The 13,984-nt window shown below is 42.4% G+C and overlaps 1 long non-coding RNA gene across 1 annotated transcript in view; it reads left to right on the forward strand.

Moving 5' to 3' along the window:
- The window catches only part of LOC138984343 (uncharacterized), a 101,373-nt gene that overhangs the window by 57,170 nt on the left and 30,219 nt on the right, over positions 1-13,984 (forward strand). The window contains exon 3 of the long non-coding RNA XR_011461584.1: positions 11,975-12,044. This is a non-coding gene — a long non-coding RNA (uncharacterized lncRNA). The remainder of the gene's footprint in view (positions 1-11,974; positions 12,045-13,984) is intronic.

Genomic DNA, 13,984 nt, shown 5'->3' on the forward strand with positions numbered 1-13,984 from the left:
GGTGGCAACTGTCCCCCTCTACCAATCCACTGTGTGACAGAAACTGTCAATTTGGCACCAACATCTCTTCTCCCCTTCTTGCTAAGTATAAACATCTAAACATTAGTTGAAAACTGGAATGCCAGGAATCAAAGACTACATTTTTCAGACTCCCTTGCAGCTAGGTGCTACTGTGACTGTGTTCTATTAGGATGTACACAACAATGGAAGTGCCTGGAAACAGTGAAGCCTTGCTCTTCTTCTCTACCTTTCTCTTTGGAATGGTGATGTGATGGCCGGAATGCAGCATCCATCTTAGGCCACACATTGAAATGTTCCACTGACAGCAGAAATATAAGGTGGAACAATGCAGCTCAGGACTGATTAAATTTTCATGAGAAGGAAATATATTACTTTTGTGTTCTTCATGGCCCGGTTATTTTGTTATTTCAGTTGCTTGTAGTCAATGTTATGCAATACAAGTAGAAAGGAAGTAAAGAATGACATATTCTCTCTTCTTGGTTTTCATTCTTTCTTCTCAAAGAGTAAAGTTGTAAAAACATCATGGGGAACCCTGGATTGACTTGGAGAGTAAAGGGCTGAGCAAGAAGGAGTTTGCAGACTTATTGGTTATTCCTGACATCTCAATTTGCATTATAACAGCCCATGATACTAAAAGACCATCAGATTCAACAAAAAGATGAACTTAAAAAAATGTTTACTTATTTTTGGCTATGTTGGCTCTTAATTGTGGAATGTGTTGTAGTGTACAGGCTTAGCTGCCCTATGGCATGTGGGATCTTAGTTCCCAACCAGGGGTTAACCCTGCATCCTTTGCATGGGAAGGTAGATTCTTAACCACTGGACTGCCAGGAAAGTTTCCAGAAAGGTAAGCTTATCCTGACATATCAAAGGCCACCTCAATCCTTGCATGCACTTCAAAGAACACAGACATTTTTCTCCAGATTTCCTTTGCCTTTCCTCAAATCTACTTTCCAGACATCAATAGCACTCTTCCTGCTTCCAAACTGGGGTGGGGGGGGTGGTGGGAGGGGTGGGGGTGGTGGGAGGGGTGGGGGGGAGTAGAGTATAGTAGGGTCAGCAGTTGACAAAGTATAGCCCACAAACCAAATCTAACACACCACCTGTTTTTGTATAGCTGGAGACAAGAACAGTTTTTATATTTTTAAATGTTAAAAAAAGCTAAAAAGAAGACTATTTTGTGGCACGTGAAATGATATAAGATTGTATTCTTGAGTCAGTAGTGAAATTTTGCTGGCGTGCAAGCATGCTCATGGGTTTACTTATCTGTTGGTTGTTTTCACAATCCATCAGCAGAGTTGAGAACTCAGGCTAGAGATTGTATGGCCGATAAACTTAGAAGATTTAGTATCTGGCCCTTTATTGAAAAAAATTGCCAACCCCTTGTAGTTGGTAAAAGCAGCAGATTTGGTTTAAATCCTGGCTCTATCGCTGACTAGCTGAGTTGAACTTGGACACACCTTTTAACCTCTCTTATCTTCAGTGTCCTTCTGTGTAGAAGTTGGATAATAATACCTTTTTTGATAGAGTTTAGGGAGAAGAAAGTGAGATAAACACTTAGAAGATTGCCTAGCTTGAAGTATGCACTTAAATATGATGTGTGTGTGCTCAGTCACTCAAGCATGTCCGACTCTTTGTGACCCCATGGATTGCAGCCTCCCAGGCTCCTCTGTCCATGGGATTTCCCAAGTAAGAATACAGGAGGGGGTTGCCATTTCCTCCTTCAGGGGATCTTCCTGACCCAGGAGTCAAACCCACGTCTCTTGTGTCTCCTGCACTGGGAGGCAGATTCTTCACCACTGTACCAGCTGAGAAGCCCTTTAAATATGATAGTTACTATTATCTCAGATCCCCTACTCCTGGAAAGCTGAAGTCTTCTAAGATGACAATCTTTCTCTATGAACACAGGATTTTTTTTTTTCCAGATATAAATCTGAGTAGCTAATGTTGATGGCTGATTAAATCAAATGGCACTAGAGTATAACCCATATACATGTGCCTCCAAGAGTGTTTTTAAATTTCAACAAGGGGGACTTATCTGTCAGTCTAGTGATTAAGGCTTCACCTTCTGATGCAGGGATGCAGGTTCCATTCCTGGCTGGGGAGCTACGATCCCACAAGCCTTGTGGCCAAACTACCAAAATATAAAACAGAAGCAATATTGTAACAAATTCAATGAAGACTTTTAAATGGTCTACATTAAAAAAAAAAAAATCTTAAAAAGAATTTCAACAAGAGCTCTTGACCCAAGTAGGTCTCCATTTGATAAACTGTACTGATGATTCCTCTGTTGGGCTGCTGGTTCTTATATATTTCTGGATTATTCTGAAAACTATAACTGCACTGGTCCTCTGGAACACATGTGGAGCTTGCTTGCCTCTTTTGTAGTGCCTAAATAAACTGCTGACATTGTATATTCAGTGAGTGCTTATTAGGCTTCTACTACGGTGGTGTTGGAGAAGACTCTTGAGAGTCCCTTGGACTGCAAGGAGATCCAACCAGTCCATTCGGAAGGAGATCAGCCCTGGGATTTCTTTGGAAGGAATGATGCTAAAGCTGAAACTCCAGTACTTTGGCCACCTCATGAGAAGAGTTGACTCATTGGAAAAGACTCTGATGCTGGGAGGGATTAGGGGCAGGAGGAGAAGGGGACGACAGAGGATGAGATGGCTGGATGGCATCAAGGACTTGATGGATGTGAGTCTGAGTGAACTCCGGAAGTTGGTGATGGACAGGAAGGCCTGGCGTGCTGTGGTTCATGGGGTCACAAAGTGTCAGACATGACTGAGCGACTGAACTGAACTGAACTGATGTCGGTGACAGGTGCTATGCTAGGTTCCAAAGATAACCTGTAAAAGTGACAGTCATGGTCCCTGCTTTCCTGGAGCTCCCTGTCCATAGGAAATCACAGGTAGAACCGAAGCTGTTTAGCTCCGACTGGGACTTGAACCCCCATGGCTGGGACTTGAACCTGGCTAAAACCCACAGTCTTCCAAATGAGATCACACACCTGGTTTCAGGACCTAACGAAGCTCAGGCTCTTGATGTCTCATTGCAGAAAGAGTCCAATGAGAGACAAAGCGATTGGTAAGAAAAGGATTTACGTAGAGAGAAACACATTCCACAGGGTGTGGGCCATCTCAGAAGGCAAGAGCAGCCTTGAAATGTGGTGTGGTTAGCTTTCACAGGCTGAGTAATTTCATAGGCTAATGAGTGGGAAATTACTCAGCCCATAAAAGCTAAGAGGAGCCTGGCGGGCTACAGTCCATGGGGTGGCAAAGAGTTGGACATAACTGAGCAAACAACACGTTCACTTTGGGCTTCCCTGATGGCTCAAGCAGTAAAGCATCCCCCTGCAATGCAGGAGATGCAGATTTAATCCCTGGGTTGGGAAGATCCCCTGGAGAAGAAAATGTCAACCCACTCCAGTATTCTTGCCTGGGAAATCTCAGGGACAGAAAAGCCTGGCAGGGCTACAGTCCATGGGCTTACACAAGAGTTGCACATGACTGAGCACAATGAGTGGGAGGATTATTCCAACAATTTGGGGGAAGAAGCAGAGATTTCCAGGAATCAGGCCACTGCCCACTTCTTGACCTTTATGGTTGCTCTTGGAAACTATCATGGTACCTGAGCATGCATCCTAGCTTGCTGATGTGTTACACTGAGTGTATACTGAGGCTCAAGGTCTAGTGGGTCTACTCATCAGTCATTTGGATTTATTTGGTTCTAATCAGCTTATGCCATGTCCCTGGGCTATGTCATTATTTTAAAGGCTGAGCCCTACCCCCTCGTGTTTCAAAACCATTAGGGGAGAAAAAAATAATGTTTATGGTCAGTTAGATGATTAATAAATGATTTAGGTGGAATATTGTTCATCACTGATCTGAAAAGAAATGTAAGAAGTCCTGATTGATATATATCTTTGTATTCCTCTGTTATTTCTACTAGATCACCTTGTGACAATCACAGAATATATGTGTGTATGTGTGCATGTATGCTCAGTCATGTCCAACTCTTTGCAACTCCATGGACCATAGCCCACTGGGCTCCTCTATTCTTGGGATTTCCCCAGCAAGAATACTAGAGTGGGTTGCTATTTCCTCCACCAGGGGATCTTCTGGACCCAGTGATTGAACCTGTGTCTTCTGTGTTGGCAGACAGGTTCTTTACCACTGTGCCACCTGAGACACCTTCATAGGATAGCAAGTCTTATGAAACTGTCTTTCCTCTAAAGATTGTTCTAAGCTAAGTTATAAGAATATTCTTGTGTGCTCACATAAGGAAAAACTTCAAAGCAATGATATAATAATCTTACTGAATTATAGGAAATACAAGCTCTTGATAAGAAATTCTACACTTCATTTAAGTTAATAAAGCTTTACAGGAAGCAGGCCATCTGATGGGAGTGTTTTTCTTCAGGTCTTTGAACTTGGTCTTCCCAGGGAAGAGAACACCTTTGCATTGTACTATTTGGATTCTCAGTCTCACAAAAACCAAACAACACACCAAAGTGGCTTTATCATACTTCTGCGCATCAAATTCAAGGTGGTTAAATAATTGCATTTTAAAATCATTAAAATATATTAAATTTCATTCCTATTTGTGGTAGTCAGATTAGATGAGAATTTTTTTTAACACACCCACCTGGAAATTTTTCAACAATTCATTTTTCTTTTCTTTTTGATGTATCTTCTTGCAATACAAATAATCAAAATAGCTGGAATTCCATTATAATGTCATAAACTTCAGAACAAAAAAAGGAGAAGATTCTTGAAAGGCACAATCAAAAAAAATTTTTTAAGAGGATGTTTTTGTACTATGAGTTATGTCTCTTTCTAGTAGGATCTTTTCCCATTATATGCCTGAGAAGTCCTAGCTTCCTTCAGAACTCAGATAAAACATTACCTCCTCTACAAAACCTTCCTGTGTATGAAGTTGTGTCTGACTCTTTGCGACCCCATGAACTTCAGCAGGCCAGTCTTCCCTGTCCTTCTTCACTGTCTCCCAGAGCTTGCTCAAACTCATGTCCATTGTGTCAGGGATGCCATCCAAGCATCTCATCCTCTTGTCCCCTTCTCTTTCTGCCTTCAACCTTCCCAGAATCAGGGTCTTTTCCAATGAGTGAGGTCTTTGCATCAGGTGGCCAAAGTATTGGAGTTTCAGTATTAACCCTTCCATTGAATATTCAGGGTTGATTTCCTTTAGGAGAAACTGCTATTCCTCAAAGGTATATACTATATATTATTTATCTCTGGATCTTCTGCATCGGAAGCATTGTACAACACTTATCAGGGCTCTGTAAGTATCAGATAAAGAAGTTAATAAGGAAAAGACCTAATAGGAAATCAACACTAAATCGAGTTTGCCCCAGGCTCCCCTTGTCAAGATAAAGGTCTGGCTTTCCAAGCTGCTCCTTAGTTGAGAACAAGGCTCCAGATTCCCTCTCTCACATCTGCCAAAAATTAAATCTTTGACTTGTACGATTTAATTCTAACTTCTGCTTTCTCCACATCATTCTGCTCATCAAAGGCTCCCGTTGGTATTTGCCATCCAGACAGTATTTTCAAAATTTCTCAGTGGATAATAATCTTACTGCCCTTCATCCTTCCCTCCCCTATCCATTTTCTTTACTCTTAGTGGTTTTTGCCTTTTTTATACTTTCTTACAGGGCTTCCCTTGTGGTTCAGCTGGTAAAGAATCTGCCCACAAATTGGGAGACCTGGGTTTTATCCCTGAGTTGGGAAGATCCCCTGGAGAAGGGAAAGGCTACCCACTCCAGTATTCTAGCCTGGAGCATTCCATGGAGCTGACTGTGGCTGAGATCATGAACTCCTTATTGCCAAATTCGGACTGAAATTGAAAAAGTAGGGGAAACCACTAGACCATTCAGGTATGACCTAAATCAAATCCCTTATGATTATACAGTGGAAGTGAGAAATAGATTTAAGGAACTAGGTCTGATAGATAGAGTGCCTGATGAACTATGGACTAAGGTTCGTGACATTGTACAGAAGACAGGGATCAAGACCATCCCCATGGAAGAGAAATGCAAAAAAGCAAAATGGCTGTCTGGGGAAGCCATACAAATAGCTGTGAAAAGAAGAGAAGTGAAAAGCAAAGGAGAAAAGGAAAGATATAAACATCTCAATGCAGAGTTCCAAAGAATAGCAAGAAGAGATAAGAAAGCCTTCTTCAGCGATCAATGCAAAGAAATAGAGGGAAACAACAGAATGGGAAAGACTAGAGATCTCTTCAAGAAAATTAGAGATACCAAGGGAACATTTCATGCAAAGATAGGCTCGATAAAGGACAGAAATGGTATGGACCTAACAGAAGCAGAAGATATTAAGAAGAGGTGGCAGGAATACACAGAAGAACTGTACAAAAAAGATCTTCATGACCAAGATAATCACAATGGTGTGATCACTTACCTAGAGCCAGACATCCTGGAATGTGAAGTCAAGTGGGCCTTAGAAAGCATCACTATGAACAAAGCTAGTGGAGGTGATGGAATTCCAGTAGAGCTATTTCAAATCCTGAAAGATGATGCTGTGAAAGTGCTATACTCAATATGCCAGCAAATTTGGAAAACTCAGCAGTTGCCACAGGACTGGAAAAGGTCAGTTTTCATTCCAATCCCAAAGAAAGGCAATGCCAAAGAATGCTCAAACTACCGCACAATTGCACTCACCTCACACACAAGTAAAGTAATGCCCCAAATTCTCCAAGCCAGGCTTCAGCAATACGTGAACTGTGAACTTCCAGATGTTCAAGCTGGTTTGAGAAAAGGCAGGGGAACCAGAGATCAAATTGCCAGCATCCACTGGATCATGGAAAAAGCAAGAGAGTTCCAGAAAAACATCAGTTTCTGCTTTATTGACTATGACAAAGCCTTTGACTGTGTGGATCACAATAAACTGTGGAAAACTCTGAAAGAGATAGGAATACCAGGCCACCTCACCTGCCTCCTGAGAAACCTATATGCAGGTCAGGAAACAACAGTTAGAACTGGACATGGAACAACAGACTGGTTCCAAATAGGAAAAGGAGTACATCAAGGCTGTATATTGTCACCCTGCTTATTTAACTTATATGCAGAGTACATCATGAGAAATGCTGGGCTGGAAGAAGCACAAGCTGGAATCAAGATTGCCGGGAGAAATATCAGTAACCTCAGATATGCATTTGACACCACCCCTAAGAAGTGAAGAGGAACTAAAAAGCCTCTTGATGAAAGTGAAAGAGGAGAGTGAAAAAGTTGGCTTAAAACTCAATATTCAGAAAACGAAGATCATGGCATCTGGTCCCATCACTTCATGGCAAATAGATGGGGAAACAGTGGAAACAGTGTCAGACTTTATTTTTGGGGGCTCCAAAATCACTGCAGATGGTGATTGCAGCCATGAAATTAAAAGACGCTTACTCCTTGGAAGGAAAGTTATAACCAACCTAGATAGCATATACAAAAGCAGAGACATTACTTTGCCAACAAAGGTCCATGTAGTCAAGGCTATGGTTTTTCCAGTGGTCATGTATGGATGTGAGAGTTGGACTGTGAAGAAAGCTGAGCGCTGAAGAATTGATGCTTTTGAACTGTGGTGTTGGAGAAAACTCTTGAGAGTCCCTTGGACTGCAAGGAGATCCAACCAGTCCATTCTGAAGGAGATCAATCCTGGGTTTTCTTTGGAAGGACTGATGCTAAAGCTGGAACTCCAATACTTTGGCCACCTCATGCAAAGAGTTGACTCATTGGAAAAGACTCTGATGCCGGGAAGGATTGGGGGCAGGAGGAAAAGGGGATGACAGAGGATGAGATGGCTGGATGGCATCAAGGACTTGATGGATGTGAGTTTGAGTGAACTCCGGGAGTTGGTGATGGACAGGGAGGCCTGGCGTGCTGCAGTTCATGGGGTCACAAAGTGTCAGACACGACTGAGTGACTGAAGTGGACTGAACTGATACTTTCTTACTTTAGTGGGGTTTTGGATATGAAAGAAGACCATAAAAGAATACTCTGTATGCCATATAAATGAGAAACTCATGATTCCCAAAAAGATAAATGGAAGACAGAAAGATTGGGATTCCTCTTCTCACAGTATTTCACTTAAGAATGAAGGTTGCAATAATCCTTTGTGCAATATTTGCAATTCATGTGATGCAGTACTTTTTAAAAATTGATATAAATGTCATGTTGTTAATAGAGATTCAGTGCCCACACAAAGGAGATGGGGGTGAACTCAGTCCATTTAATTCTCTGCCAGTCAGAGCTCACCTGGCCAAAATGTTCCCCATTCAAAAGGCATGTATCCAAATGGAAACAGACAGGATGAAAAAGCCTAGGAATAATGCCATATAATGAAAATTTGAAGAGATGATATGGTATTAGAAAACATGAATTAGTCCAGGACAAGCTCTTTCTGAGGAGTAAGCATGCAACTTTGGAAAAAATTTGGACTGTGAAATCTAATGAACTTTTTTTTAAAATAATTATTTTCATTTATTGATTTGACTGCACCAGGTCTTAGCTGCAGCATGTGGGACCTAGTTCCCTGACCAGGGATCAAACCCAGGCCCCCCAAATTGTGAACACAGAGTCTTAGCCACTGAACCACCAGGCAAGTCCTTCCAATGAACTAAGTTTTAAACTTACTTTTGTAAGGACCCATCCACTTATTATAAATTGAGGAAAGAAAACCTTTCATTCCAGGATTATCTTGGGTATCACAGGAGATCAATCAGCCTTGTGCTAGATTAGCTCTGTTATAATTCAGTACCTGGGTACAGATATGTTGCCTACCTTAATTTTGATCAAAACTCAGTAAGGCAAGCCCTGTTCCTCCTGATTTACAAATGAGGAAAACGATGCTTACAGAAGTTAAGGAACTTGCCCATCTTTGTAAGTGGCATTCTATGTAGAGAGGAAAAGTAAGAAGAAAGAAAGTGGAATTGCTCAGTTGTGTCCGACTGTTTGTGACCCCATGGACTGTAGCCTACCAGGCTTCTCCTTCCGTGGGATTTTCCACGCAATAGTACTGGAGTGGGCTGCCATGCCTTCTCCAGGGGATCTTCCTGACCCAGGGGTCGAACCCCACCTTCCCACATTGTAGACAGATGCTTTACCATCTGGGCCACCAGAGATGTCCCATGTAGAGAGGAGGCCCTCAAAAAAAAAAAAAAAAAAAAGTCGATTATTAGCACATGAATGAAGAAGGCATTTTATTCTAGGTTGCTCCAGAAACTATCACAAGCCTTTCAGCATGAGAAAATTATCAGCTTAAGGAAAATTCTTATTACATTTTGGAGCTGTCTAGCAGTAACAGTTTTCTTAAAAACCCAGAAAACTCCTTGTCCCTTGATTTGTTCACACTGGGGCTGGCAAAAGAGTTTCCGAGAATCTAGAACTGAGATTTCTTCACTGCGTGGAAGGCAAGACTCCAAGGCATGTAACTGTCTCCAGCTGCTGACAGTTATTTCATCCAGACACCTGTTACCCAAAAAATGCACGCCCTGACATCTATGTCATTCTCTACTCCCTTACCCAGTGGTATCTTCCTTCATAGCAGTGAGTCTCTACATGTGGTAATACATATTATTTCTTTATTTGTTACACTGTATTTCCTGCCATCCAGAGCAGAAAGAAAGCTTCATGAGGCCAGGGCCTGGGTCCTATCCCCTGCTGAATCCCCAGAGCAGGGGCTAGCCCTCATAGACACTGGGGAATATTTGTTGAAGGAATGAATACTGAATGCCCCAAACCACAGTGGAAAAGAATATTTAAAAAGAGTGTATACACATGTATGAGGAGGGTATGGCAACCCACCCCAGTATTCTTGCCTGGAGAATCCCATGGACTATAGTTCATGGGGCTGCAAAGAGTCAGACACGACTAAGCGACTAATCACAGCACATACATATGTATAACTGAATCACTTTGCTGTACAGCAGAAATTAATACATTGTAAATCAATTAAACATTAAGTAAAAAAAATGAATATCCCACTTACATCCTCAAATTCATGAATGGATTTAGAAACACATCCACTCTCCTACTTGTTCTTTCCCCGGAAATCCTTCATCCTGCCATGATACCATCACCTTCCCACAGACACAGTTTGGATGAATCAGCGTTCCCATGTGGAAGGGTTCCTTTGCCATTTTATGAAAGCCCTGAGCTTGACTGCTGGTAACACAGCCAAGTCCTGTGCAGGGTGCTCTAGCCATTTAGCAGTCCATTTGCCACTGCCATGAACATATGGAAATCCCTTATGTGTCAGCCTACATGTGACAGAGAGTATTCTCATCCAGTGTACCATTCCAAGGACCACAGTGCTGAAGAAGGAAAAGAGGTGGTTCCTTCTCTTTGAGAGAGAAATGGCAAATGAGAAGAAATAAATGAAAATCCACTATTGGGAGCATTGCATCCCACCCGTGATGTATCCTTCTGTGAAGAGCAACATCTGTTAGAGAGAAGTGCTCAGCCTTTCTCTTCTCTCTGGCTTATTTATCTCTGGAAGAGAGTGGCTTTTCTGAGTGGGAAAAGCCCATTTGGGAGAAGGAACCAACCATTCCTTCTTCTTCTCTTGGAAAATGGCAGCTGAGAGGAACTTGTGCTCTAGCTTGTTCTTTGCCAAATGGTCTGCTTAGCAGTCATGGCTCTGCTCCTGTGGGAAGACTTGATGTTTCCTAAGACTGTCTGAACTTGTGTGGATTGATTAACTGGGGTGCAGCTTTGAGCCGCTCATTATAATTGCACATCTAAACTATATCTTCCAGTTGAGTCTTAATCAGTAATAAAGCACCTATCGTAAATTCATTTCTTTGACTACCTTTTGTCTCTCTTTCAACTGGTTTTAAACTTGAATGAGAAGAAGGGACCCAGCTTATGAATCCCTTTATATCACAATAAAACTGAGAAGGACCATAATACAGTTAAAGAACTCTCTCTCACCCAGATAAAATGGGATAAGAAGAGTTAAGCTTTCTTAGATTTTTCTCCCAGGTCTAGGACAGTGATGGTTCCCCATGTCTTTTTGTTTCTTTGTGTATTTAAGTGGAGATTTATTGGAAATAGGTACCAAGGGCTTGAGGGCATCGCCTGGAAGCTAAGCTAAAAAATTCCGATGATGGGTAAAAACTTTTCTCTTCCAAGGAAGTTAGAAATCACTGCTCCCTCCATTGCCAAATGTGGTTTGAGAATGCCCATGGCCTATCTTGAACTCCTCATATGAATCTCCTGGAACCTCCAGCATATGGCCAGTAACTCAATATTTTCTCCAGGTCTCCACTTCTATGTCTGCCTCTCTTCAACAGGCTGTGAGAGGATGAGTCCTGTTACCATCAGCCTAATTGTTTTGCTTTTTTGATCAGATCTCAAAGATGAGCTAAATTCTAGTGGGATCTAACTCTGGTTCACAATCTTGCATAAGATTCTGACTTTTGGTCAACTCTCAGAACATGGACGATGATGGTGGTCCCACACGATGACCTCATTCTCACATCAAACATGTGGTCAGGGTGAGGACATGGAGAGCAGCCCTCTATCCTTACCTTGCAGCTTGACTTCCAGGCTCTTCCAACATCCTTGTCCTCTGGAACCTGGGAGACTTGGTGAACACAAATTAACTTGCTGGAATTCATCTGCCCCTTGTCTCTCCCTGTTTACCTAAGTCTGAAGCTCCTGATCATTTCCTTCTGGTACAAATCTTAGTACTTTTGTTAACCACTCTTTCCTCCTATGTTACTAATACAACCATAATAATAGAGGTCTACGTGGAATCTATAGATAGATAATCAATTATTCCTGCCCCAGAAGGGTAAGAATAATGGCATCATTGAGAATAATGGGATTAGTAAGGGGTGAAGAATAAAATTCAGTAAGCTGTATCCTTGTAATGTGTGCTATTTTATTTTTACTTCAATCCCTAACATTTCTTGATCATTTGTTTTTAAGGCCATGAACAGACAGTTGCAAACAGGACTGAACTGTACACCAGGAAGAGTGGAGCCTGAGGCATACAGAGGTAAGGAAGAGATTCAGTGATTAGACACATGCTAAAGGCTTTTTTTCTTTTTCTTTTTTTTTAAGATATATAAAAGGTCCTTACAAAAGGTGTATATATATGCAGTCCATGGGTTTGGGAAGACATGGACATGACTTGGTGACTGAACAACATAAAAAAGGCGAGTATTTCTTAATCACTGATTTGATCCCAGATAAAAAGATAAAGATGGGGGTCTTGACAATATTCACACACAGAGCAGGCCAGGCACCATGGCTGGAGTCACAGCTAGTTCTCCACGGTGGATTTGCTCATGTGTTGCCTCAGGACCTAGGTACTAGGCCATGCCCTTTATACACATTGCCAAGTGTAATTTTCACAACCCTTCTGTGAAGTAGGTGTTTGCTTCTCCAAACAGGGGAAGAAGTGGAGGCAAAGAGAGGGTAAAGTAACTCGCAAGGTGAAAGGGTTTGTGAGCCCAGAGGCTGGACTTGAATGAGCTCTGTCATCTCTAAGGCCAGAAGTTTCATCCCAGACCCTTTAATTGATCCCCCTACTTTGTGGGGTTCTCTCATTCATCTTTTTTAAATTGAAATACATTAAAAATATAACTGTAATTTTAAGGTATACCCCATGTTGACTTGATACATTTGTATGAAGTGAAGTAAAGTGAAGTCGCTCAGTCATGTCCGACTCTTTGTGACCCCGTGGCCTACCAGGCTTCTCCGTCCTTGGGATTCTCCAGGCACGAATACTGGAGTGGGTTACCATTTCCTTATCCAGGGGATCGGGATCGAACCTGGGTCTCCCGCATTGGAGGCAGATGCTTTAACCTCCGAGCCACTTGTATGCTGTAATATAATTGCCACTGTACCTTTACTTAGCACCTCTATCACATCACATAATTATCATTTCTTTCATTTTGGTGGCAATAAGTAAGACCCAGTAAAATGTGGTGATTAGACTATATCATTGTCTGTATTCACTGTACTATGCATTAAGAACTCCAGGACTTGTCTACTAGTTGGAAGTTTGTACCCTTAGACAACATCTTTGATCCATTCACTCAACCACTAGTGATTCCTTGTCCCCTCTAGTGGCTCAGCGGGTAAAGAATCCACCTGTAATGCAGGAAACCTGGGTTCAATCCCTGTGTTGGGAAGATCTCCTGGAGAAAGGAACAGCTACCCACTCCAGTATTCTGGCCTGGAGAACTCAGTTTGTACATTTAGACTATGCCTTTGATCCATTCAATCAACCACTACTGATTCTTTGCCCCCTAGAAGGGACAAGGACACTGCCTAGTGTCCCACAGGAGCAGGTCTGTCAGCAAGCTCTGGTGGGGGGACTGGGACCACTGTGGGGGTGCTGTCTGCTGGCCCTGCTAGGTGGTGGCACACAAACACATTCCCATGATGTGTTGTTGTTCCTGGAAGACAATCCAGGAAGGGCCAAGGGTGCTTTTCTTCCTTGGAAATCCCTTCTCCATGAGAAAAAGAGAATCTGAGCACGTAGGGATGAAGATGGTAATGAGGCACCAGTAACAAGTCTACGTGGAGGCTCATAGCAAGTTGGCGAATATTAGAAACCACCACAATCTTCTCCTACCTCCCTAAGACCTCAGCTAAGACACTTCACATGCCCGGCTCCCTGCAGGTGAGGTGTCCGTGCTTGCCTGCAGCAAGGAGCTGGTGAGACTTCATGACAGTGCCGTCTTGCTTTATGAAAACTCATCATACAAAACTGGGTAGTTATTAGCTTTATAAAACTATCCTGCTTACTTAAATAGTCGGTGAAGGTCATATAGAGCGTGGACTTCCCTGATGGCACAGTGTATAAAAATCTGTCTGCCAAGGCAGGAGACATGGGTTCAATCCCTGGTCTGGGAAGATTCCACATGCCTTGGGTCAACTGGGTCTGTGTGCCCCAACTACTGAGCCTGTGTGCTGCAACTGCTGAAG

This window comes from Bos mutus, chromosome 21 (assembly GCF_027580195.1).
Source record: "Bos mutus isolate GX-2022 chromosome 21, NWIPB_WYAK_1.1, whole genome shotgun sequence".
Classification (NCBI taxonomy): domain Eukaryota; kingdom Metazoa; phylum Chordata; class Mammalia; order Artiodactyla; family Bovidae; genus Bos; species Bos mutus.